This window comes from Bos taurus, chromosome 6, assembly GCF_002263795.3.
Source record: "Bos taurus isolate L1 Dominette 01449 registration number 42190680 breed Hereford chromosome 6, ARS-UCD2.0, whole genome shotgun sequence".
Classification (NCBI taxonomy): Eukaryota; Metazoa; Chordata; class Mammalia; order Artiodactyla; family Bovidae; genus Bos; species Bos taurus.
The window spans coordinates 89,350,833-89,378,054 of record NC_037333.1 but is presented as its reverse complement, the minus strand read 5'-3'; the positions used below and the strand labels follow the sequence as shown (position 1 = coordinate 89,378,054).

The following is a 27,222-nucleotide window of genomic DNA, read 5'->3' as shown; positions in this document are numbered from 1 at the left end:
AGTCTATTCCACTAATAATTTCTTAAACACCTTTCTTAGCAGTGCTAGACAAGAGCTGTCTTTAGTTCTTAAGCAAAGGTTAGCTCATTGGAATCATCTGAGAACCTTTACAAAATGTACTCTCCATTTTCCTCTCTTGATTCAGTATGTCTGATGTGAGTACTTGGCCTGTGTATTAAAAAAAAAATTTTTTTTCAGGAAAATTCTGGTGTGTACCTCTGATTAAGAACTACTCCACTAGGGAATACATAGGCAAAAAAAATCAAGGTACATTCAGAGAGATTATAAAACAGTGGGGCTGCATATTCATAGAGATGGAAGATTTGTTTGAAACATAAAAGATGGAGAAATGTAAGGAAGCATGTAAGTGAGATGAAGACATTTATCTTATATCTAAGAAACTCATCCTACAAATTTGGATACTTTCAATTTAGTAATAAATAGGGAACTATTTTAATGTAATATGTCTGAATATATGAAAAAGAAAAAATCCACTTTGCATATAATCCTTCAAGACTCAGTGTCTCACAAGAATGGAGTCACATCTACACCAAATTATTATGGGTTCTCACTAACTCAATTCTGAATGTAAGATTAGAAAACTAGATGTCCATAACCATCATCATACACTGAGTTAGGAAGCATGTATAATTTTGGTGTGCTGTTAATCCTTTATGAATTTAGGATTTTAGGATAAGATCTGACATTTTATTATTTCTTAAAAATATACTAAGGTCAAATGGTTGAAGTATATTAGAGTCCTATAGAAGATTTTTATAGTTTACCAATTTTAGTTAATAATGATATCCTTAATTTATTTTTTCCAAAATTAAAAAATATGTTGTGTGTGCTTGATCTTCCTTTAATGCATTTCTACTTTCCTTAGCTTCTTGCATTTTATTTTATAAATTGTCATTCCAGTTATCAAAAATTCAATATTGTGTGATGACCACTTTTTCATAGATGTGGAACTCTTGTTGTTATTGTTCAGTAGCTTAGTCCCGTCCAGCTCTTTGCCGCCCCATGGACTGCAGCACGCCAGGCTTGCCTGTCCTTCACCATCTCCCCAAGCTTGCCCAAACTCATGTCCATTGAGTCAGTGACGTCATCCAACCATCTTGGATAGTCCTCTGTCATCCCCTTCTGCTCCTGCCTTCAAACTTTCCTAGTATCAGGGTCTTAATGAATAGCTCTCCACATCAGGTGGTCAGAGTATTGGAGCTTCAGCTTCAGCATCCATCCTTCCAATGAATATTCAGGGTTGATTTCCTTTAGGATTGACTGTTACTTGCCTTCTTTTACTTAAAAAATTGACAACATATGCATACATTTAGTAATTCAATGGCAATATTATTAATGATACATATTTGATGTTTCTATTATCACTTTAGATAGTCTCTCAAGCATTCATGCATTTTTAACAAAGCTAGGTTGTATTACATATAGATTTTGTTGTATTTTCCCATGATCACAACAGGCTTTTTTCCCCCTGAGTTCAGTAAGAATAGCAGTTTTTAAAGATCATAAGTGAAGGAAATACTATTTTGTTGAGTAGACCACTCATGTACAGTCTGTCCTAGGCAGGGACAAATTAAATCACAAATAAAATGACCTTTGTATGTCATACTTCCCAAAGGTTTCTGAATGTATGCCCTGAAATTATGTGACCAGAATAAGAAGAAGGTAATATTGAAAAATACATATACACGTGGAACTCATGGATAAGGAAAAATTGAAAATATAGCCATATGTTTTATAAACATTTTTAGTAATATTCCTGAAATCAATATTTTCATCCTAAATCTGGATTTTGGGCTTCCCAGGTGGCACTAGTGGTAAAGAATCCTCCTGCCAAAGCAAGTGAAGCAACAAAAGTGGCTTTGATCCCTGGGCAGGGAAGAGTCCCTGGAGTAGCAAATGGCACCCCACCCAGTATTCTTGCCTGGAAAATTCCATGGACAGAGGAGCTTGGTGGCTACAGTCCGTGGGACTGCAAAGAGCTGGACATGACTGAGCACACCTGGATTTATGTGCTCCCAGATGATTTTGCCATTTGCTGAAGATATAATACAATTTCACTCCTAGATTTCCTTTCTTCCACAGAAACTCTAAAAATGATTAGTTTTGGTTACTTCTTAAGGTAACAGACATTCCAAGAAGATACTTTTAATATCAAATTGCTAGACAATTTTGAGATTCTCAAGCACTATCTTTTGTGACTGTAAAAAATATATTTGACTTTTCAACAGTACACTTGGCCTGAGCAAAGCTAATATAATAGTGGGGAAGTGTTACATGATAGCAAAAATTTTTTAAGAATTTTTTTAAGAAATATAAATGTGATCAAATGTTTCCATCTTAAAAATAGTATTTACTAAAATTCTTACATTTATTGAAATAGAAAAAGGAAAACGAGACTTCGAAGATATGTTTTGCCTAAAATTACTTATTTGAAGAAATGCATATAGTCTGCACTTTTAAAAGTTACTTTAACTGCCAGATAGTTAAGGATATAACTTTTAAAAAATTAACTATGTAAAATTTTATGTTTCTCAGTTTTGGTAATTTGGAGATTTGAAAATATGTCTATACATGTTTATAAAATTTGCTTCGTTTTTTTCCTTAACAATATTGCAATCTGCACAAAATGATTACTGTAATGGTATTTTACTGGGAAAAAACTAAACAAGTATTGTGGCTTTATTTTGCATTCATAGATTTAGGAAGGTAGCACATATAAGAGGAAAGAGAAAAGAAGAGTGTAAGTCTACATTTTTAAAAAAATCCATGGCTTATAAGAGTAAAACCAAGAAAGAGTTTTATAGACATATATTAACATTTTTGTATAAAACATTAATAAAACTGTGTTCAGTATGAAACTTTTAATAATATATTTACAAATATTTATATACATATCAAATATAAATAGGTACATGTAGATATACATGAACAGAAACATTCTGAAAGGATATAGAAAGAATGTCAACAATGTTAGTCTGGTTAAGGAATTCATTGCTTCTCTGTATGTTCTAAATATGTGTGCAAAGATCAAATATTACTTCTTTTTTGTTTTTTACATTAAAAACTCCAATCCAAGGCAAGAGAATGATTTTCCAAGCAAACTGATTTGACATGATTTCTATGATCAATTATTTTGTTTTTTCCAATTAGGATGTCAGTTTTGCAAGACAGTGATCACTGAAGCTGTCTGCTTTTCCCCATCCTTCCTTACCCTTAAACAGTTGCTCCTGCATTTGTGCTGTCCTCTGCTGGGTGGAATCCAGGAGGCAGAATGAAGAGGTCAAGACTGCAACATTTGAAGTTGAAACTACTGGATTTCAGTACTGTCTTCTTTTTAAAATTTATTTGTGTTTAATTGAAAGATAATGGCTTTACAATGTTGTGTTGGTTTCTGCCATACATCAACATGAATCAGCCATAGGTATACATATGTCCCCTCTCTCTTAAATCTGCCTTCCACCTCCCATCCCTCTAGGCTGTCACAGAGCATCAAGTTGAGCTCTGTGTATCCAATTCCCACTAGCTACCTATTTTACACACGATAATGTATATGTTTCAATGCTCTACAGTCGATTTCTTACCAACGGGTCAAATGATTTAAATGCTTTTGTGGATTTAGCTTTCTAATCTCTAAAAAAGGAGACGATGATAACCACACCTTAATCATAGGATTGTTGTGACGTTTAAATGTGATAATGCACATAAGACACTTGGAACAGTATCTGACCTTTCATAATTGCTCAAAGATCTTTTGTATTTTTCTTATGATTAATATTGACACAAATGAAAAAAGTACTGGAGAATCCAATGAGAAAATTTCAAAGCCTATTTGTGGATGGGGATAAATAATTGAACACTGTTCTAACTGATTTCATAACTTGAGAACCTCTGCTTACTGTGACAGATAAGCCTTTAAGAATTCAAAACTTTTTTAGAATGATGAAAGCAACATGAGTGAGCCTTGTTATTAAGGTCCTATTGCAAATAGCTTGTACTGCTGACTTCAGATGCGTGACATTTCCAGAGCCTTGGAAGAATGAATGTGTGTGCTGTCGTGTCCAACTCTGTGAGACCCCATGGACTGTAGCCCACAAGGCTCCTCTGTTCATGGAACTGTCCAGGCAAGAATACTGGAGTGGGTTGCCAGTTCCTACTCCAGGGCATCTTCCAACCCAGGGATTGAACCCTTGTCTCTTGTGTCTCCTGCATTTGGAAAGTGAATTCTTTACCACTAACACCAACTGGGAAGCCCTTTCCAGAGCATTACTTGTTTTTAAATGTGCAAACTCTATGTTTTTCAGCTGTGCAATATTTGCCTACTATATGATGTCTTCGTACCATGATACCATGATTTCACAGCAAAATCAGGCCATTTCTGCTGTGAGTACATTGTTTGTTGGTGAAATTTCTTTTTTCACCATAAACTAACCCAACTAGGCAATTTTTCAATACTAACTACCCCATCAATAATTTTGTCCTAGACATTACTCAGTATCCATTCCGATCTCTTTCCTTAGTAATAGAACCCTGATGTTATTCAGATGGCAATATGTACAATTTAAATAGAACATTTCCCAGGTTTCCTTGAAAATAGTGGTGACGATGTGACTAGATTCTGCAAGTCATGTCTGGTGAACTGAAAGCAGAAGTATGGGTAGAAATTCCGGGAAGGCTTCTTGAAGGAATTTGGTGAGGTTAGGAGCCACACTCTTATTGTGCTTTCTTTATTCCTTTCCTTTGCCTGGAATATGGATGCTTGGCAGCATCCCCCAGAATTGTATGGAACCATAAACTGACCCTGAATCTGAAGGCATGTGCTAGAATGGTGGGAAAGACAGAAAGAGCCTGAATCCCTGATTTGGAGCTGCTGCACCACCTCTGTACTCTTTACCTTAGAAGAGAAAACTTTCTATCTTGATTAAGTTGCTGTTATTTAAGTTTTTCTGGTGTGTGGTTTTCTGAGTCCAATATGAAATGATTTGGTAATCAGACACTCTTCGTATTTATAGCAGTATTCCCTTCCATCGCAATGTCCTCAAGCTAAAGACCACAGGAGCACAGCTGAAGGGAGCGGGAATGTACACCCGAGTACCTGGGTATATGAGTAAAAGATGGTGTCGAGTAAGTTTTAGAAAGGACAGAGAGGATCTGGGCTTGTGTTAAGTAATTTAAGGGAGGACATTTTTCTCTGAATTGGCAGCTGTCAGGAAGTGGGCATAATTCTGTGGTTGGATATCTTGGTCTTCCATAGAAGCAGTAAGGCTAAATCTGTTAATTGTGAAGGCATCCACAGTCACACATAGTAATCAGGATAAGAGGATGTGTGGGCACTGCTGTGGCTTGAACCACATTCAGGTCTTGTCTGTGTTCAGGTGGATTATGAGATGGTCTTGATTTTGCCATAATCCATGATAGTCATACAGTGACCTTATTTGATGTTGCTGTTGTGTGAAACTTTTAATGTTCGGCAGAACATCAAGGCCAAGGTGAGAGTACCAGGCCAGCTCCTGGATGTCAGGGGCTGCCTTTTTCTTTGTCACCTGTAATAATAGTTGGTGTGGGTTAAGGGCTCAACTGTTGGTTGAATGAACTGAGTGGATTAACAAGTGTTTAGTAAACAAAGTAAGAACCTCCAGTTACTATTTTTATTTTACAGTGGCTTAGGTAACATTTGGATACACTTACATCATTTTTTTAAATAATTTTTTTTCACATAAGAAAGCTGCATAAGGACTAGATTAACATCGTTACTAAAGCTAAATGAAAGAGACACTTGAAAAGATACCAAGAATGAGAATTACCATATCCAACATGGGTCATATGTGAGGACAGGGGCAGGGATGTATTCTCTCCATCTGTTCACCACTCTTAAATCCCAGCACAAGTTTATATGCGTTGCATATTCTCAGCAAATGTTTAACATTATATAGAGGTCCTGAGATGAGAACAGAATCCACTAGGCGTTTCCTATGCTAAAAAACTGAAACTATTAGTTTAGGTTTCCATTTCCTTTACAGGTGCCTCTGACAGGAAAGAGTACATTTAAGCTGTAAATATTATCATATAATTTAGATAACATGTATTTAGAGCTTATACTCCTAAGTACATTTTAGACTTCATGTCATTTGGTCTTCATAAAATCCTTTAAAGTATGTGTTATCATCCCCACAGAACAGATGAGAAAATCAAAGTTTCAAATAACTTGCTAGAAGGCTGCACTTTTATTTGATAGAAGTAGGATTCAAACCAAGGTCTCTTTGACTTAAAACTCATACATTTAATCATTATTATATATCATAGTCAGCATAGCACTAGGCATACAGTAGATGATCATTTTCTTTTTTTTTTAATCAGTTTTATTTTTGGCTGTGCTTGGTCTTCATTGCCACGCATGGACTTTCTTTCGTTGTGGTGAGCAGGGGCTTCTCTCTAGTTGCAGTGTATGGGCTTCTCACTGCAGTGGCCTCTCCTGTCACAGAACACTCTCACAGGTACTATAGTGTGGGCTTTGCTGGTTGCAGTGCATGAGCTCAGTAGTTGCGGCACACAGCTTTAGTTGCCCCACAGCATATGGAATCTTTCCAGACCAGGGATCAAACCCATGTCCCCCACACTGGCAGGTGGATTCTTAACCACTGAACCATGAGGGAAGTCCTCAACAAAGGTTTTTAAAGTTACTTGCTTGGTAAACCAAATACTAGTGATATCATAGTGTAAAAGAACCTAGAAATAAATTGACTTTAAAATTTTTCTAATTGATAGAGCAGAGAGCAAACATATAAAATAACTCTAAAATAACTGAAAATAACTAAAAAATCCAAAGGACCACAAAAATCTAAAAAATCCAAAAAAGCTCACAGGACTACATTTACTATTTTAGTAAAACTGAAAGACAAATGTATCAATCAGAAGGGTGATATAAGAATGTCAAAGTTGGCTCTCTCCATTGGAACACATTTCCAGGAAGGATTTTCTCTGGCCCAAGGAGTTCATCTCTTTCATTCTGATAGCTGACACATCATTACTGAAAAAATAGATATATCTATTTCACTCAGTCTAATGCCTGAGTGATCTCTGATTAGAATTTGTCTTCATAGGTTGTCCAAGGTCAGTGAAGGTCAGAAGATTCCTGTAACCAAGCATATCAGCAATCACAATTCTCACTGGAAATTACTAAATTGACATCTGGATTTCTACCTCACTCTGTGCAAATTTGGTTAGACTACCTCTGAAAGTCAGATTTATCCTTCAAAAATGGCCATGATGGTGTTCTGAATGTGTAAGTCATTCATTCATTCAACGTATTATGTATTACCTGTTACATATTATATATTACCTATTATGTATTATTACCTATTATGTATTATTCTGCATTGCCTATATCCCAAGAACTGTGATAGGAATGTAAAAATGAAAAACAATTCTTCTAAACAGTTTACAGTGCAGCAGATGGACACAGATGAGAAGCAGATGACTATAATGCATTGTGGTAAGTGCATGACACTAAGGAAAAGATGTAGTACCCTGAGATCTAGAGAGTGTGGGAAGGTAGCCCAGACTTAAGAGCTGTAGCAAGGCATCCTGGGAGAAATGATATCTGGGAAGAATGAATTGGCCTCGTTAGCTGAAGAGTAGGTGATTGTGTAGATAAGTCTGTTGTGGGAATGGGGGTGAGGGTCAGGAAAATGCTTGTGTTCCATGCAAAGGTCACAGCACTCTCAAAAGCCCGTGTCTCGTTGGGACCCAGGCATTAGGTACTGACAGCTCTGTCTGGGCCTGTGTCAGCAGCCTTACGACATCAGATGAAATAGATCACCTGAGACATATTTGATGTTTCATCCTTATAACAACAAATACTCTTCTTCTCTGACCTCTTTTCTTTTACCCCAGCCACAGAAACAGACAGGAAGCCAAAGCCCAGCAGTCAGCAGCACTCCTCTGGACTTGATCCTCTATGATGTCATCGGGCTTTGTTTCCTCGTGTTTAGAGAAAGACTGTGGAACCGTTGCTTTGGCAGTTCTGTTAAACATGAGTCATTCTGGACACCTTCACATGTGCAGCTCTCTTCATTGAAGAGATCTCAGTTCGTGTACTGTTTGCAAACAGCACAGAGTTCAGGGGTTTGGAACCTGCTCTTGGAAGCCTCAGATATGGTTCTGTAAAATGGAGGAGGGATCAAAGGTTGGCTTTCACAGTGCATTCTTTAGGATTTCAACATAATAAAGGTGAATTTTAGCATAGAATAGTATTGAAAATAGTATAGCTAATAAGGAATATCTACATACCCTACCTATGAAAGCTTACTTCTGTGCCATTTAATATTGACCTGCGTTCTTCTCAACACAAGGAACAGAGTGGTGGATAATGAGGATGAGATTCTGTGATGTCTCCTAAATCTGTAACATGTCTTCATGGATTTAAGAATATTTCATTCAACCTCTTATATACTCAAGATGTCCAGACTGTATCTTGGAAAAAAAAAATTATGTATGAAAGAAAAAACACATTTTAATAAATATAAAACAAAACAAAACAAAAAAACCCACACAGAACTGAGTAAGCCACCTTAAATTTTGGGGGGAATGTCAATGAATTAAAAATAACTGACAATGACAGAATTTAAAACAAATTGTCTCATTCATTTCATTGCTAAATTTTCAAAGTAATTATGGGAGGTGGCTAGATCAAATCAAGAATAAAAATGTGAATAAAATAATTCAGAAAGGCCTTCTGTCTCCACTACTGATTCCTCGTGCCATTTCTCTGATGTTATCACTAGTGTCATTTGGTTTTTGGCTCTGCCCGTGGTTTTTATAGCTTTATATATTACAGTTGGAGAAGGCAATGGCACCCCACTCCAGTACCCCACTCCTGGAAAATCCCATGGATGGAGGAGCCTGGTGGGCTGCAGTCCATGGGGTCGCTGAGGGTCGGACATGACTGAGCGACTTCAATTTCACTTTTCACTTTCATGCATTGGAGAAGGAAATGGCAACCCACTCCAGTGTTCTTGCCTGGAGAATCCCAGGGACAGGGGAGCCTGGTGGGCTGCTGTCTATGGGGTCGCACAGAGTCGGACACGACTGAAATGACTTAGCAGCAGCAGCAGCATATTACAGTATTAGCTCTGTTCTTGACTTGTTAGTTTTAGGTATTATTTAGTTCTCCAATGAAGGAAAAGAAATGTAATATTTCACACTGTCTCCCAATCCCATTTGTCCCTCAATTTTTTTTAAGTTACATTGTAGTTGTACTTTATCAGTTGCCTTCATGACTTTACTGCATTCTTAAAACACTGTTTTGGATTTGTTGACTTTACATAGAGAATACTGACTCCTTTCAAGTAAAAAATTGAAATGTGTTCACTTTACTCTTTTTTCACTTTTTACTTCTTAGTCTCCTTCCAATGATCATTGTTTAAGCTTACCCCATTTTATAAATTTGAGATCCTATTCTGTTACTATAGTTAGTGTCATTTTGAATGTTTATATAGATGACTTAAAACTTAAAATAAATACATAGTATTTGGGACATTATTGAACTGAGCAATATGTTGCATCTGCAGAGGAAGAGATGTCGTTTGCATTTCGCCACTCCAAAGAGGACTTTCCTAGCATCTGTCAGTCTATCTCAAAGTGTCTTCAGTTTTCTTCTCTTCTTATAGGTTATAATCAGCTGTTACTCTTCCTTGAATGACATACCATCCTCTTTTATGTTCTCCTTATTTAGCTTTTTCTTTCCCTGGAATATCTTTTCAACTAAACTTTTGCATTTTTTCTTTTGAACTTTTCATTTCATACTGGTGTATAGCCCATTAACAATGCTGCAATAGCTTCAGGTGAACATTGAAGGGACTCAAATGTACCTCCATTCTCCCCTAAATCCACCCCCCACCGCCAGGCTGCCACATGACGTTGAGCAGAGTTCCATCTGCTATACAGTATGTCCTTGTTGGTTATCCATTTTAATATAGCAGTGTACATGACCATCCCAACTCCCTAACTTATCCCTTCCCTTCAGTAGCCTAAAGTTCATTTTATAAGTCTGTGAGTCTCTTTCTACTCAAATAAACTTTCTGACGTAAGGTGTATGAGCTGTTAGTTGTCCACATTCTTATACATCTTAAAATGTATTTTCTTTTTCATTTGACTGTTAGCAGTGTATCAAATTCTAATTTCAAAATAATTCTATTCTGGACAGTATAGACACTGCCCATTGCCTTCCAATGCCCTGTGCTGCTGCCGAGAGGATTACCATCATCAGTCTGACTCTCATGCCTTTTAGGACACCTTTTGTCTCTGTGAATGCTTTCAGGATTTTTCTCTTAGGACATTTGGTTATAGATTTGAGATATTGTTTATGAATCAAAAAGAAGATAAGCATTCTCTTTTAAGAGGAATTGTTAACACTTTTGTATTGTATCCATTTTCTAGTTTTGATACAGTTGAGTGTCACCTGCATGACTTTAGGAGATGATTTGAGATACATTCCTGATCAGATGCAATGATTTTTTTCCGTAAATGATTGTTATTTAAACCAATGACCATCATATTATTTTTTCTTTCTACATGTCTCTTAATACCTTTCCATCTCAGGGCTTTAACTAACTTCAAAAGCAACTCAAGATAAGGAGGAACTATGTGGGATACAAAGAAAGAGCCAGACTTGGCTTTCTATAAATGTACTGTGTACTATGTCTGAGTCATAATCATCTTGTTGACTGTTTACTTTCCCTGTTGTCAGCACAATAGAGCTTACACCAACGGCTTGGAAGTGAGTTACACACTATTCTTAGTTTATTACAATCAGCTCTTAATAACTTGGGGACTCATTAGATACTCTGTGAACTGGCTTCTTTTCCTTATGTGGCCTGGAAATGGCCTTGTGCTGGAGCATTAGACCTTTTTAAAACCAGGACTTTTATCCCAGTGTCAAAGTGTAAATAAGGGAAATGAAGAAATTCAGTGGACAATTGTGATGCTTAACGCAGGTTTAAAAACTTGATCAGTCTTCAGTGGGCCTAGAATTCTGTGGCCTCTGGTACTTTCTCTTAAAATTCTTTGATGTTATTAGAGTGTAGCTTTAGCTTTTGGCTAAAGTGTTGATGAAAATGATAATTAGTTTAAAAAGGGGTATCTTGATTCTTAAAGGAGAATCTAACAATTTAGAAGGGATTATACTCTTTATTGGAGAAGGCAATGGCAACCCACTCAGTACTCTTGCCTGGAAAATCCCATGGACAGAGGAGCCTGGTAGGCTGCAGTCCATGGGGTCGCTAAGAGTCAGACACGACTGAAGTGACTTAGCAGCAGCAGCAGTAGCAGCAGCATACTCTTTATGTATGGATGTGAGAGTTGGACTGTGAAGAAAGCTGAGCGCTGAAGAATTGATGCTCTTGAACTGTGGTGTTGGAGAAGCCTCTTGAGAGTCCCTTGGACTGCAAGGAGATCCAACCAGTCCATTCTAAAGGAAATCAGTCCTGGGTGTTGTTTGGAAGGACTGATGCTAAAGCTGAAACTCCAATACTTTGGCCACCTCATGCGAAGAGTTGACTCATTGGAAAAGACTCTGATGCTGGGAGGGATGGGGCGCAGGAGGAGAAGGGGATGACAAAGGATGAAATGGCTGGATGGCATCACCGACTCGATGGACATGAGTTTGGGTGAACTCCGAGAGTTGGTGATGGACAGGGAGGCCTGGCGTGCTGTGATTCATGGGGTCGCAAAGAGTCAGACACGACTGAGCGACTGAACTGAACTGAGCTGTTACCTGATATTCTTTGTGTTTCTTTAATGTACATTCATCTAATACAGAATATAGCTAATCAGTGAAATGCAAATTAAAACTGCAACAAGCTATTGCTTCACATGTTAGAATGCCCAGTATTAAAACCACAAGCAATAAGTGTCATCAAGGATGTGAAGGAAAGGGACCAGTTTTGCACTGCTGGTGGGAATGTAAATTGGTATAGCATTATGGAAAATAGCATGGAGGTTCCTCAAGAAATTAAAAGTAAAACTGCCGTATGACTTGACACTCCCACTTCTGGGTATATATATATGAAGGAAATAGAATCACCATTTTACCAAAAAAATCTCTTTTTCATGTTCAATGCAGCATTACTCATAATAGCCAAGATGTGGAAACAACTTAAGTGCCCATTTTTTGATGGCTGAGTAGATAAAAATGTTATGTGTGTGTGTGTGTGTGCATATGTGTATCACATACGTATGCACACTGTGCTTAGTAACTCAGTTAAATCGACCTAAGCACAGGTCGATTTTTGCGACCCCACGGACTGTAGCCTGCAAGGCTCCCCTGTCCATAGAATTCTCCAGGCAAGAATACTGGAGTGCTCCAGGGCATCTTCCTAACCCAGGGGTCAAACCCAGGTCCCCTGTATTGTGCCCAGATTCTTTACAGTCTGAGCCACCAGGGAATTCCACGTACACAGATATACTCAAGCACAATGGGATATTACTCAGCAACAAAAAAGAAGGAAATCCTGCCATTTGCAACAACATAAATGAACGTTGAGGACATTATGCTAAGCAGAAAAAATCAGACAGAGAAAGACAAATACTGGGTAATATCACTTATATATGGAATTTAATAAGACAAACTCATAGAAACAGAGAGTAGAATGGTGGTTGCCAGGGGTTAGGGTGGGGATAGGAGAAATGGGAAGATGTTGATTAAAGTGTACAAACTTCCAATTATAAAATGAATAAGTTCTGGCAATTTAATGTACAATATGACAGGTATTAAAAATTAAAATCCAATTAAAATAAAATCCAAGAGATTAAAAATACAGAATAATCAAATAAATATCAAATATTATGAGCATTATTGAGTAGTGGATTTAAGAGCATGACTTTTGGAGTGAAGGCTTCCCACGTAGCTCTGTCGGTAAAGCATCTGCCTGCAATGCGGGAGACCTGGCTTCCATTCCTTGGTCAGGAAGCTCCCCTGGAGAAGGAAATGACAACCCATTCCAGTATACTTGCCTGGAGAATCCCATGGACAGAGGAGTCTGGCAGGCTACAATTCATGGGATCACAAAAGTTGGATATGACTTAGTGCTATGTTTGAGAGACTAATTTCAAATTTTGGTATTTCTTTTGACTACATTAATGACTTGGGTAGTTAATCTTTTACTGCTTTGATTTACTTGTCTGCAAAATGGTGCTATTATTGTGCTTCAGATTATTGTTAAGTTTGATTGAAATAGTCCATGTAAAGCATGGGATAATTGTAAGCACTCAAGCATTATTTTTTCTTAGATGCTTTTCTTCCTCTTCTTTTGCCTGAAATACATCTTTTTACTCTTTAACTAACTTATATTCAGCATTCAACTCAGAGATCAATTCCTCTAACAAAGCCTTCTTTGACTATTGCCCCTAAATCCAGATTGCATATATCTTTCTACATATACCCAAGGCACAGATTATTTCTCCCACCATATTGTACCACATTGCAATTCCCTGTGACTGCCACATGTTGCTAACAGCACTGAAATCTTAATGAGGGCAGGGGCAATAGTATGTATCTCAACTGAACCTTAAATGGAGGACTCTCTATTTCTCCCAGAGTTTAGCACATTGCCTAGCACATAAAAGTACTAAATGAATAATTGTTCAATATTTATATAGTTCATTAAAAATCTTTTTCATCTATACTTATACAGTCAATTGGTTTTCCATCAAGGTGCCAAATAAATTAAAGGAGAAAAGAAAGTAGTTTTAGTGAATATTGTTGCAGCAACTAGATACACACAGGGCAATAAACTGATTCCTTATTCCACACATAAAAATAATTCTGGGTTCATTGTAGATCTAAATATGGGACCCAAACCTTAAAACTTCTTGAATTGCTATGTACTTTAGTAGCTGCCAGCCACATCTGTCTGTTTAAATTAAATCTAAAAAGCTTCCTAAGTCATTCCCGGCACATATAAATTGCTTAATAGCTAGATATGCCTACAGGTTACAGTATTGGATGGTGCAGCTAAGGCAGAAAATTCAATCATCAAAGAAAACTGTATTAGATTGTGCTATTTAAAAAAATGTATGAAAACATCTTTAAGACCTTGGTGTAGGCAAAGATTTTCTGTACAGGGCAACAAAAAGCACTAAACCATAGGAGGAGAAAAGTTGATATTTTGGACTTCAAAATTTTTGAGTCTCTAAAGTCACTATTAAGAAAATGAATAGACAAGCCACAGACAAGAAAAATATTTTTTATTGTATGTATATCTGACCAAGAGTTTGTTATCTAGACCAAATGAAAGTCCAATCAAATTGATAACACAATATCATTATACCTTTTAGAATGGCTAAAATTGAAAAGATCAACAATTCAAAATACTTTTGATGGTGTAAATGAATGCGATCTCCCCTATATTTACTAGTGGGAGTGTAAATCTGGTGCAAGTACTTGGAGAACTGTTTGGCAATTTTTAATAAAACTGAATACACATCTAATTTATGACCCAGGAATTTCACTCCTGTGTATTTACTGAAGAGAATGTACAAAGTTGTGCTAAGCATCCATCTTCAAAATTGCCCCAAACTAGAAAAAACCTGATGTCTATCAACAGCAAGATGGATTTTAAAAAATGGTGGTATATTTGTACAGTAGAATGACACTTAGCAATAAAGAATGACACATACAATAACAGAGGAACGTCAAAAGCATTTTAAGTAAATGCAATGAGACAAAAAGATGTAAATGTTGTATTGTTTCAATCTTATGAGGTCAAAGAATAGGCAAAATCAATCTATAGAGACATGATTCAGAAAGTAGATGCTCTAGGAGCAGGGGAAAGGATGAATTGATTGGAAAGGGGATGAAGGAATCTGTGGGCGATAATAAAAATATTTTTTATCTGGCTTTGATGGTTACATGGATATATTGTCCATGTCAAAACTTATGAAACTGAGATCAGGGGTCCAAAGTTAAACTCTGGACAGAGATGCAAAAGAGACACAAACTCAGGGTCTCAAAAGTTTGAACAAGATAAAGGTCTAATTACTGAAACTATATAAGTGTATAGTTACCACAATCGGGGAGAGCTGAAGAAAGCATCAACCAGAGAAAGACCAACAGCAAATATGGCTTAATGTTGGCCACCAAACAGGTGGCCAGGGACACTTTAAATCCCCTCAACCTCAGTAGAAACACAACCAATCGTAGTATATAGTACAGGATGGGCCTCTTATGATGAACAGTGTGTTTGAGAGCAAAGAGCCACAATTACATTGAGACTTTAAGCTTAGTGGCCACACTAAAATGGCCACACTTCTGCTATGTGCCCCTGCCCAGTTTAGGGAACAGTCACTTCTTTTATACCTCTCCTTTTCCTAAGGGCTGTATTGGGAGAAAAGAGTTAATCTATTCCTTTCCAAAGTTTTCCATTTAAAATTAAGTTTTATCTCCTAATTGTTTCCTTCTATCACATTTTCTTCACATTCCATACCCCAAGTTCTTGCTAACCTTACTTAAAGATATGAATGTTTCCTAAAAAGTTTACGAAAATAGCAAATAAAAATTCACTGTTAAAAGTTGTTCAACAAAGAATATATAAAGCAAACTGAAAGCAAGAAATTGCCTGAAAGGAACGTGGTATCTATAGTAAGAAACACAGAATCTAAATTCATCTTGAGCCAGGGTACAAGATATAAATGGAGAAAAACGGTCCTCTTTTTAGATTTATTTTCTGTAATAAAAGATACAGTTGTCTGTGGAAAGCAAACCAAAAAGATCTTTTAAAAATGACAGAATCCTGGTGCCCAGATCCTTAATATACGTTTTCTTCCTTCTGTCCTTCTTTGCTTCTTGCCTCCCTTTTCTCTTCTTTTCCTTCCTCTTTTTCTTCTTCATAGTGGTAATGTTAAATGAAGTCAGAGTCACAGAGGAAATGAGAGCTCAGGGAGAAAAGCAAATAGGCAAAAGAAACAAATGATTAACATTATCCTCCATATTTCAAGGAATTCTATCAGTGCTACAAGCCATCCTGTTTAGCTACTGTGTGTGATGTGGAGTAAGGAGGGGGGATTGTCATAATAGTGTGGGTTTCCTTTTCCACACATCATAGCAGAAAGCATTAGTTTTGGAATTAAGGCTAGCTTCAGTTGAAAAGGCTATTCAAAACCTTAATCTCCGTTTCCTCATCTGATAAATGGGGATGACAAGCAATATTTTATAGGGTGGTTTCAAAAGCTTCACTTGCACCTGATCCATGGTAGATACTCTGTGTGCTGCTCCTTTGGACAATCCTTTTCAAATAACCATTATTTTCTTCATTGTCAACAAATTATGGCAAATAGAAAGAAAAACATTTTCTGTTTGTAAAGTACTGCACAGTGTTCAAGTGTTTTCCCATGCATAGATTAAGAGCATCTCAGGAAAAGAAATGAGAAAAAAACAGATGAAAGAGATCCCTTAGGACTGACTCATCTTCTCAGTTTGGGCCCATAGAAGGACCAATCTGTATATTATATTCACCCAGAATTTTCTCCTTTTGTTTGCTTCATGTTTTTTGTGACTAGTGAAACAGTCACACCATCTAAACTTTATTATTATTTCCAATGAAATTATTCTGTCAGTATAATTTACATCACATTTGTTAAGCTTATTATTATTTAATAAATATTTATTAAATACAAATATATTTTAAAGCACCTGTGCTAGGTGCTTTTCTAGACACTGGAGATAAGTAGTGAGCTAGACATATGAGGTCCCTGCTCTCATTAAAATATAGTGACAGACAATAAACGAGTAGATAAATAAAGGTAGCAATTTAAAATGTTGGTAAGGCTAAAGAAAATAAAGTGAATTAGAGAAGGCTGAGGTGATAGTGGCTGCCTGCACATTGAGCTAAACTGGATTAAAGAAGTACATTGTACAAGTACATTAGTACATTGGATTAAAGAAGTTCTCTTTGTGTATATGTTTGAGCTTGGATGAGTGATAAGGAGAAAACCATGCAAAGATTTAGGAGGAAAATGTTAGGAGGACAATGTTTTTAGAAGGACAAAGATTTAGGAGGACAAATGCAGAAGGAAAAGCAAGTGCAGCATCCCTGAGGCTGGTTTTGTTTTAAATCATAACATGCCTCCCTAGAAGCCCTTAAGAACAAACATATGGGGACTTCCCTTGTGGCCCAGTGGCCAAGAACCCGGCTTCCAAATGCAGGGGATGTGGGTTCTATCCCTGGTCAGGAAACTAAGATCCCACATGCCACACAGTAACTAGGCCCAGGTGCCACAGCTACTGAACCAAAGTGCTCTGGAGGCCACACACCACAACTAGGAAAGGCCACACACACTGCAGCTAAAGAAAAGCCTGTGTACCACAACGAAGACCCAGCACAGTCAAATCAGTAAATTACAAGAACAAGCATACGTTGGCACTAAGTATCATACTGAATTGCGTGATCTATGAAAAAGATAGTTACAAACATATCCAGGCACACATTCCCAGCTGAATAAAATGGGTTAATTTTTTTCAGCCTCCAAGTGAATAACCTATGATCTATGATCCTCATCAACAAGCAGAAGAAGGTTCACGTGTCCCCAGAGGAGACTTGGTGGATCACTTAACAGAGTGAGTTCTACTAAATTTTATTCTTTGACTTTTCCTACCATATGAGGAAGTATCCGGAAGAATGTAGGGATGGATGAGTTCTGTTCACATACCCTCCTCTGCTTTTACTCCCACTTCCTTTCTTTCTCTCTACAGAGGTACTTGTGACATCCTGTATGGATAAGGAAATGATGTGTATCTTCTACCACCTACTTAGAAATACTTGGGGGCCATTGGCCATGACTGTTATTCTTTCATCCCCACCTGCATCTCTAGCCCTGTCTACCTGGTATGAGAATAAGGTAATGGAAAATGTGATCTAGCGGTCCCCAAAGTGAAACTTGCTCATCCTTGGATGGTTGTATTAAGGGTGAGGATTTTTTTCACTGTGTTCTGCTGTGTTCAATTGTTTTTTACAACAAGTATAATTGGGAAGATCCCCTAGAGTAGCTTATGGCACCCCACTCCACTCTTCTTCCCTGGAAAATTCCATGGGCAGAGAAGCCTGGAAAGCTACAATCCATGGGGCCACAAAGAGTTAGACACAACTGGGCAATTAAGCACACACACACATAAAAAGTTATAGTTTTCTTATTTTTAAGACATATATTGTCTCACAGAACTAGATAAAAATCTGAAAACAACCTTGATTTTTTTGTGGTGGCTGCATCAGTCTCCCCAGTTGTAACATGCAAAAGGGCGGGGGGGCTGCGGTGGTAATTTGTAACTTGTGTTGGCCAGGTAGCCTTGTAGGCTATTTTTGCAACCCACCTATGCTAAAATCTTCACTTAGATACAACGTATAACTCTTTCCATTTTTTTTTAAAGCATTCTTAAGAGAACTGTTTTCAATAAACAAAGATGTCACAGTGTGTTTAAAATAAATTTGATTCAGTCACAAATGTTAAAAACACCTCTAGCACAAAGAGAATTAAACTTGTGACAAGGGCTAAGGATAAGATAAACAGTTTGGGAAAGGGTGTGATATCACTCATCTCTTTAGGAAAGCACTTCTCTGTCTTAGAGCTCCAGGCAGAGGAAACGGGAAGGCGGGGCAAACATGGACGTGTTCCAGAGGAGATGGTGGGTCATGGAGAATGAATGAGTCAACTGGCATCAGAGGGCGTGGAGTGAGGGATGGGGAAGAGGCAAGAAAGGAAGCAGTGGGGCCTTTGAACACCCTCACTCCCACACCTATGTACCCACAGCGGGGCTGCTGGGGTGCATGAACAGCCTTAGTGTCAAGACACAGTGACTATGTTCCTCAAGCAGCCAAACCACTGCCAGAAACTGGCCTGATGCTGGGGAAGACTCTGACGCACCAAGGTTGGAGAGGTGATGAAAGTAGAAGAATCACTGCAGGAGACGAGCCTTGTAAAGTGTCAGCATTTTGGACCTCTGCTTGAAGAGGGTGGGAAGGAAATGAGAAATCACTTCTTGAAAAGAAGCAATGCAACGGAAGTAGGTGGCACTGACTTAGTTGTTGTAAGAACCCACAGAGGTCTTTCTGTATCATCTGTGTGGGGTATTTTAGTTACCCAGTGGACATGGAGGAGAAAACGGCCATCATTTATGTGAGTATCTACTTCTGCACCTCACGTCACTAGCATTAAACCCCTAATGTTTGCCCAAGTTGTTTATCATATCTTGCTCATCATATTTACATTCCTGGCATTTAAAAGTCCTTTAAATTTATGTAACACTTGATATTTCAAGGATATTAAAATTCTTTGAGAACTTTCTTACTTAATGCTCATGTATTTCTAATTAAACAAATGGAAGTACCATGTAAATTCATATGCCATACATAGTAGCTAAATGTTATATAGCTATGTGAAACAACAACAAAAAAATTGACAAAACACGAGCACTTCAGATCAGTTCAGTTCAGTCACTCACTTGTGTTTGACTCTTTGAGACCGAATGAACCACAGCACGCCAGGCCTCCCTGTCCATCACCAGCTCCCGGAGTCCATCCAAACCCATGTCCATCCAGTCGGTGATGCCTTCCAACCATCTCATCCTCCTTCGTCCCCTTCTCCTCCTGCCCTCAATCTTTTCCAGAATCAGGGTCTTTTCAAATGAGTCAGCTCTTCACATCAGGCGGCCAAAGTATTGGACTTTCAGCTTCAACATCAGACGTTCCAATGAACATCCAGGACTGATCTCCTTTAGGATGGACTGCATGGAGATCTCCTTGCAGTCCAAGGGACTCTCAAGAGTCTTCTCCAACACCACAGTTCAAAAGCATCAATTCTTCGGCACTCAGCTTTCTTTATAGTCCAACTCTCACATCCATACATGACCACTGGAAAAACCACAGCCTTGACTACATGGACCTTTGTTGGCAAAGTAATGTCTCTGCTTTTCAATATGCTGTCCAGGTTGGTCATAACCTTCCTTCCAAGGAGTAAGCATCTTTTAATTTCATGGCTGCAATCACTATCTGCAGTGATTTTGGAGCCCAAAGAGATAAAGTCAGCCACTATTACCACTGTTTCCCCATCTATTTGCCATGAAGTGATGGGACCAGATGCCATGATCTTAGTTTTCTGAATGTTGACTTTTAAGCCAACTTTTTCACTCTCCTCTTTCACTTTCATCAAGAGACTCTTAATTGTGCTCTAGTTAATGTTCTATCTTTTGGGCACTTTTTTTTTTTTTTTTAAGTAAAGCAAAAAATGCTTGGAAATAAAAAGACTGGCTTCACCATTATCCTCTTACAACTTCCAGAGTGATCTATTAAACCATAAATGAAATTCTTTTACTCCTGTGACTTGGGGTTCTTCCCACTAGAGAGAACAACGAAAGAAACGAACTAAAAATCCTAACAACTTCATAGCCAAAAGCACTTTGCAATTTTATCCCTGCCTGCCTATCCACACTAGAGGTGGTCACCACACACCTTTCTGTTGTTGTTATTTAGTCGCTAAGTCATGCCTGACTCATTTTCGACCCCATCGACTGCAGCACATCACACTCCTCTGTCCATGGGATTTTCCAGGCAAGAACACTAGAGTGGGCTGCCATTTGCTACTCCAGGGGATCTTTTCCACCCAAGGATCAAACCTGCCTCTTCTGCATGGCAAGCACATTGCTTACTGCTGAGCTACTGGGAAAGCCCCATCATACACCTTGGTGTATACCTAATTGTCTTAAAGTCATTATTAAGAATGCATTCTGTACTCTGAAAATATTGTTTTCCAGTAAGTTAAGGTAGGTGGTCACTCATCTTGAATTTCATTTCTTTGCCCCTTCTACCTTTTTCTACATTTGAGCTACACTGGTCATCTAAAACCGTCTAAGAGTTCGTGAGGAAGCAAACCTCTTTCATGTCTTAGAGTCCTTGCCCAAGGCACCATTCTGCCTGGAACACATTCCTCCTTTTTGAGTGGTTAGCATTTAGGCATCTTTCAAGTCTGCTGCAATTCACATCTACACACCCCACTTTAAATCTTTGAAATGCTTTCATTACTCTTCTCATTGCAGTGTCAAGATTTATAATATTATATTTGCATATGCATTTATTTTTTGGTGTTTGTCTTCTCCACAGGTCTCTGAGGCAGGGACAAGGCTAGTTCTCAGCTTTTCTCTAAGGATTCCTTCACAAGCATTGCTATGGATCTGGTTTTTTCATGGCAATGTCCTATTCCCATCAGTGTCTGGAACATAGTAGGCACTACATGCGTTTGTTCAATAAATAAAAGGATACAAAGTCATAGCATTCCCTCATGAAAGTATTTTTCAAGAATTCAATTAACATCAGTTTCTATTGAACTTCAACTCTGTGTAAGGCATGAACAAAAGGGTTCAAGAGCCATCAGCATCAGCCAGTACTTGGGGGGAAGGCTGAATCTTAGTCTAAACCTTCTGAATCCAAATCTGCTATTTAACAAGATATACAGGTGATCCTAATTGTACATTAAAGTCCAAATGTACTAACTTAGTGCACATTTATGTAATAAACCTGGAAAAACAAGAAACTAAATGACTACTCATTTCATTTTTAAGGAACCTTCCTGGGCTATCAAAATAGACCAGTTCCTATTTTAAAAGTTGGTGAAAATTTTGCCAATTATTCTGAACTTCTTCAATGCTATCCTTGATCTTTCTTGTAAATTATATAACAAAATAGATAACTATGTTAGTCAGATTTCTGACTTTCTTTCTTGGTACATTGTCCTAATCTGAGCAACGAAGATTTGGGATGTAGTCTAAAATAAACATAAAGAAATATATAGTACTGAAATTCTGCAGTGGTTTTAAAATAAGTATAATTGTCTCACATAGAAAATATTAGTGATTAAAGGTAAAATCATTGTGATGCATAATAAACTCATTCACATTAGTGATTCACGTGTCATTTTTGTATGTCTTCAAAGGCCCAGTGAACTTTTGCACAAAAAGAATTTTTGCCTTTAACTTACTTCTCTAGAGTTCATTGATTTCCTGTTAACCGAGATTTTGAAATACCAACTGAGGTTTGCTCTAGAATAAACAATTTGAGGAGGACCCAAGCCAGTATTCAGAATGCTAAAGGTGGTCAAATGAACTCTGATTCAAAGCAAATAATATTACAAGTTCCATAGTTGATCTGGTATTCTCATCGACTCTGGGGCCTTCTTTATCAGCCAGAATGCCACAAACAGGGCAGAGAGAGCAAACTCATTCTTACATGCCAAGGCATGTTGAGCTCAGCATTTAGCATGCCAGGTAACTGCCAAATACAAATCTTTGCACAAAATCTGAATAAATATAGTTGTCACTGTATTCATTAAAATTTTTGACTCTAGTATTGAAAAAATAAGGTAAAGTACAAGTTTGCCTTCCAGGGCCCCAAACCCAGAACCTAAAAACATCAGGTCGTACATGAATTCCTCAACTGATTGTTTGATTGTAGTGTCCATTGATGATGTAGGATGCTTTAGCTTGCTACTATTAGATTCTGTAAATGCCCAAGTAAACAGAGAAAAACTAAGTTTCAATAAAGTGAATTCTGGGCACTCTCCAAGTATAGAAGTGGCTAAGGCTTCAGGATGGAACCAGAAACCTGAGGAAGGCTCTAATATTCTGGAAGGGTCTAATATTGCCAAGGCAGCACAGTGGAGAGGTTACAGCTTAGGCTTTGGAATCAACAGGACTTGGCTGAAATAGTGGTTTGCATCATTTGTACTGAGCTTCAGCTCTGAGTAAACAATAAAAATTATTTGGAATGATTTTAAAGGATTAAATCAAACCATCAGATAATACATAAGAGTTACTATTAACAATAAAAGAGGATAATAGAATTAAAAATAAAGCCATAAACAAAAATTGAGGCTTTGCTGGTGGCTCAGTTGTAAAGAAACTGCCTGCCAATGCAGGAGATACGGGTTTGATCCTTGGATTGAGAAGATCCCCTGGAGAAGGAAATGGCAATCCACTCCAGTATTTTTGCCTGGGAAATCCCATGGACAGAGGAGCCTGGCAGGCTATATACTCCATGGGATGGCAGAATAGTCAGACATGACTTAGCGACTAAACAGAACAATTAACAAAAAAATTAAGCTTTCCAGGAACCTCAGAGCATTCACAATGGCATAAACAAGTTATATTTTAACTCCATTCTTCCCAGAGGTTAGCTTGGGACAATTCATTTATTCATTCAGTGTGTGTTGATTGAAAGTTCACACTACATTGTGCTCGTAGTTGGGATGCAAAAAGATAAAGAGCTTGTGAAATGACACTCGGAGTTTAGTGAAGATAAGCATTTTTTAATAATAGCCATATCTTCAAAAGCTATTTGAATTGTGGTCAATATTATGGAAGAGAATTATAGGATGCTCAGAAAATACACCAAGAAGAGCTAACTTAAATGGCAATGTCAGGGAAGTTTTCTGAGAAAAAAAATGGCAATTCCCCTAAAATGTGAAGAAGGAATAGGAGCTTGCCAAGGGCAGTCCAGGCAAAGAGAGCGGTATCCGTATAGCGTTGAATTTGACAGAGTTTGTGCTATTGGAAGAGCTGCTTAGGCGAAAAATGGTGGGAACTCAAATGAAGTGGACCATGCAAAGCTCTGGGGGTCTTTATCCTGGACACAGTGGGCTGCTGTTCAAGGGTTTTAAAAGCAGGTGAACGATGTGGTCTGATCACCCTAGCTTCCATGTGGGGGATAAAATAGAAAGAAACAATATTGGAAGCAAGGAGACTAGTTTATTAGGGGAGTGTCTTAAGACATTGGAGCACAGATCTACCTTTAGCACACTCTCTGTGCAGACAACTTCACTGGAGCATGAACTGCATTGGGCAAGTTTTATGAGCTCACATTCTAGTTCCCTTTAGACCACTTTCAAACATGTGTTTCCTAAGGGATTAACTGACAACTGTGTATGTTGGCTCATCCACTTCCAACAAATATTTATTAAAATTTCTCATGGGTTGATGACCCTCCTAGGCACTGGGAATCAAGCAGTGAACAAAATATATGAAAACATTGCTCTCATCAGTGTTCTATTCTAAGGCAGAAGAACTTAAGCAAGTAAACAATAAATATATAATGGATAACATGATAATTATTTTATGAAGAAGAGTAAATCCAAATGAGAGTGTGGGAAGGTGATACAGTTTAGGGTGGTCAAGGGAGATCACTCAGATATGGCAATTTTTTAGCACAAATGAAAAGTAGGGCATTTAAAACCTAGAAGCTGATCATTTCAGCCATGACTGATTTGATACAGATGAAAGACAACATAATTTGATGCAAAGGCCCTGAGATGAATGTTGTGCTTAAAATTTTCAAGACAGAAACCTGGACTTTTGGTCAAGATTAATGTGATTTCTGGCTTCCCTGGTGGCTCAGCTGGTAAAGAATCTACCTGCAATGCAGGAGACCTGGGTTTGATCCCCGGGTTGAAAAGATCCCCTGGAGAAGGGAATAGCTGCCCACTCCAGTATTCTGGCCTGGAGAATTCTGTGGACTGTATCATCTATGGGGTCACAAAGAGTTGGACACAATTGAACGACTTTCACTGTCTTTTCTTTTTCAATGTGATTCCACAATTATCATCATCATCATCATGTAACTTCCTAGAAGTTTTATAAGACTTACTGTTGCTGAGCTCCATCAGAAGCAGTCTTATATAAGGCAGAGCTTAGAACTCAACAAAATTCTAAATGTCTAAGTAATTTTAGGTTTTATAACACTTTGGTTTTAAAAATGAGGAAAAGAAGTCTTTTTAAGGCAGGTATTTTCAGTCTTTGTATGAATAAAAATAAATTGTGTTACTTACTACATGTGCCGGAAACCTCCCAGATAGCTTCTTGATGCTAATGGTCCAAGGCCTGTGCTTTGAAAAATGCCATTTAGGTCCATTTTCATGATTTAGCTCTCACAACTCTTACAGCTCATAATCACTCTCATTGCTTCTCATCTATGCCTGAAATAAAAAATGGGGCATAATATATTAGAAAAGTGACAGACAAACCGAGAAGAAACAACCTTAATGAGAAACCATCTACTACCTAAAAACTGATTGGGAAGGGAAACGAGTGAGTTCAAATTCATTGTCAATTGAAGAATGAGACTTCAGTTCAGTTCAGTCACTCAGTCATGTCCGACTCTTTGCAACCCCATGAATTGTAGCACGCCAGGCCTCCCTGTCCATCAGCAACTCACGGAGTCCATCCAAACCCATGTCCATCCAGTTGGTGATGCCATCCAACAATCTCATCCTCTGTTGTCCCCTTCTCCTCCTGCCCTCAATCTTTCCCAGAATCAGGGTCTTTTAAATGAGTCAGCTCTTCACATCAGGCGGCCAAAGTATTGGACTTTCAGCTTCAACATCACTCGTTCCAATGAACACCCAGGACTGATCTCCTTTAGGATGGACTGCATGGAGATCTCCTTGCAGTCCAAGGGACTCTCAAGAGTCTTCTCCACCACCACAGTTCAAAAGCATCAATTCTTCAGCACTCAGCTTTCTTTATAGTCCAACTCTCACATCCATACATGACCACTGAAAAAACCATAACCTTGACTAGACGGACCTTTGTTGGCAAAGTAATGTCTCTGCTTTTCAATATGCTATTGTTTTTTTTTTTAGAATTGTATAATAATTTTATTTATTTTTTAATTGAAGGATAATTTTTTTACAGAATTTTATTGTTTTCTTTCAATTGCCAACATGAATCAGCCATAGGTATACATATGTCTCCTCCCTTTTGAACCACCCTCCCATCTCCCCCCCCATCCCACCCCTCTAGGTTGATACAGAGCCCCTGTTTGAGTTTCCTGAGCCATACAGCAAATTCCTGTTGGCTATCTATTTTACATATGGTAATGTAAGTTTCCATGTTACTCTCTCCATACATCTCACTCTCTCCTCCCTTCTTCCCATGTTTATAAGTCTATTCTCAATATGCTGTCTAGGTTGGTCATAGCTTTCCTTCCAATTAGTAAGCGTCTTTTAATTTCATGGCTGCAGTCACCATCGAAAGTGATTTTGGAGCCCAGAAAAATAAAGTCTGACACTGTTTCCACTGTTTCCCCATCTATTGCCCATGAAGTGATGGGACCGGATGCCATGATCTTCGTTTTCTGAATGCTGAACTTTAAGCCAACTTTTTCACTCTCCTCTTTCACTTTCATCAAGAGGCTCTTTAGTTCTTCCTCACTTTCTGCCATAAGGGTGGTGTCATCTGCATATCTGAGGTTATTGATATTTCTCCCGGCAATCTTGATTCCAGCATGTGCTTCCTCCAGCCCAGCGATTCTCATGATGTACTCTGCATATAAGTTAAATAAGCAGGGTGACAATATACAGCCTTGACGTACTCCTTTTCCTATTTGGAACCAGTCTGTTGTTCCATGTCTAGTTCTAACTGTTGCTTCCTGACCTGCATACAGGTTTCTCAAGAGGCAGATCAGGTGGTCTGGTATTCCCATCTCTTTCAGAATTTTCCACAGTTTCTTGTGATCCACACAGTCAAAGGCTTTGGCATAGTTAATAAAGCAGAAATAGATGTTTTCCTGTAACTCTCTTTCTTTTTCAGTGATTCAGCAGATGTTGGCAATTTGATCTCTGGGTCCTCTGCCTTTTCTAAAACCAGCTTGAACATCAGGAAGTTCATGGTTCATGTATTGCTGAAGCCTGGCTTGGAGAATTTTGAGCTTTAATTTACTAGCGTATGAGATGAGTGCAATTGTGTGGTAGTTTGAGCATTCTTTGGCATTGTCTTTCCTTGGGATTAGAATGAAAACTGACCTTTTCCAGTCCTGTGGCCACTGCTGAGTTTTCCAAATTTGCTGGCATATTGAGTGCAGCATTTTCACAGCGTCATCTTTCAGCATTTGAAATAGCTCAACTGGAATTCCATCACCTCCACTAGCTTTGTCCATAGTGATACTTCCTAAGACCTACTTGACTTCACATTCCAGGATGTCTGGCTCTAGGTGAGTGATCACACCATTGTGATTATCTGGGTCGTGAAGATCTTTTTTGTACAGTTCTTCTGTGTATTCTTGCCATCTCCTCTTAATATCTTCTGCTTCTGTTAGGTCCATACCATTTCTGTCCTTTTTTGTGCATGTCTTTGCATGACATGTTCCCTTGGTATCTCTAATTTTCTTGAAGAGA

The 27,222-nt window shown here is 38.1% G+C and overlaps 2 long non-coding RNA genes across 3 annotated transcripts; one reads left to right on the top strand and one right to left on the bottom strand.

The window, feature by feature from the left end:
* The first annotated feature begins 5,382 nt into the window (after positions 1-5,382).
* Positions 5,383-8,073, top strand: LOC112447165 (uncharacterized). Its single transcript, XR_003035275.2, has 4 exons — positions 5,383-5,507; positions 7,119-7,300; positions 7,456-7,510; positions 7,912-8,073. It is a non-coding gene; the product is annotated as an uncharacterized lncRNA (long non-coding RNA).
* Positions 6,858-7,975, bottom strand: LOC132345525 (uncharacterized). 2 transcript variants are annotated; one of them, XR_009494918.1, is made up of 2 exons: positions 7,893-7,975; positions 6,858-7,150 (listed from the first exon to the last, which is right to left on the bottom strand). It is a non-coding gene; the product is annotated as an uncharacterized lncRNA (long non-coding RNA). The 2 variants fall into 2 exon arrangements; XR_009494919.1 differs by having other exon boundaries at positions 7,838-7,917.
* Positions 8,074-27,222: the final 19,149 nt, after the last annotated feature.